We start from the raw sequence: 829 nt of genomic DNA, 5'->3' as shown, positions 1-829 counted from the left end.
ACGACAGATTAGTCCACCTAGATAAATAAATAATAATATTATTAGTCCATCTAGATAAATAAATAATAATATTATTAGTCAAACTAAATAAACAAATAATAATATTATTAATCCACCTAGATAAATAAGTAATCATATTATTAATCAAACAAGATAAATAAATAATCATATTATTAGTCCACCAAGATAAATAAGTAATAATATTATTAGTCAAACAAGATAAATAAATAATAATAATATTAATCCACCTAGATAAATAAATAATAATATTATTAATCCACCTAGTTAAATAAATAATAATATTATTAGTCCACCAAGATAAATAAATAATAATATTATTAATCCACCTAGCTAAATAAATAATAATATTATTAATCCACCTAGCTAAATAAATAATAATATTATTAGTCAAACTAGATAAATAAATAATAATATTATTAATCCACTTATATAAATAAATAATAATATTATTAGTCAAAATAGATAAATAAATAATCATATTATTAGCCAAACTAGATAAATAAATAATAATATTATTAGTCAAACTAGATAAATAAATAATAATATTATTAGTCCTTAGAAATGAATAATAATATTATTAGTCCATATAAATGAATAATAATATTATTAGTCAAACTAGATAAATAAATAATAATATTATTATTCCGCCAAGATAAATAAATAATAATATTATTAATCAAACTAGATAAATAAATAATAATAATATTAATCCACCTAGATAAATAAATAATATTATTAATCCACCTAGCTAAATAAATAATATTATTATTAGTCCACCAAGATAAATAAATGATAATATTATCAGTCC

This window comes from Lottia gigantea, assembly GCF_000327385.1.
Source record: "Lottia gigantea unplaced genomic scaffold LOTGIsca_256, whole genome shotgun sequence".
NCBI classification, from domain to species: domain Eukaryota; kingdom Metazoa; phylum Mollusca; class Gastropoda; family Lottiidae; genus Lottia; species Lottia gigantea.
Note: the sequence above shows the minus strand (reverse complement) of the source record.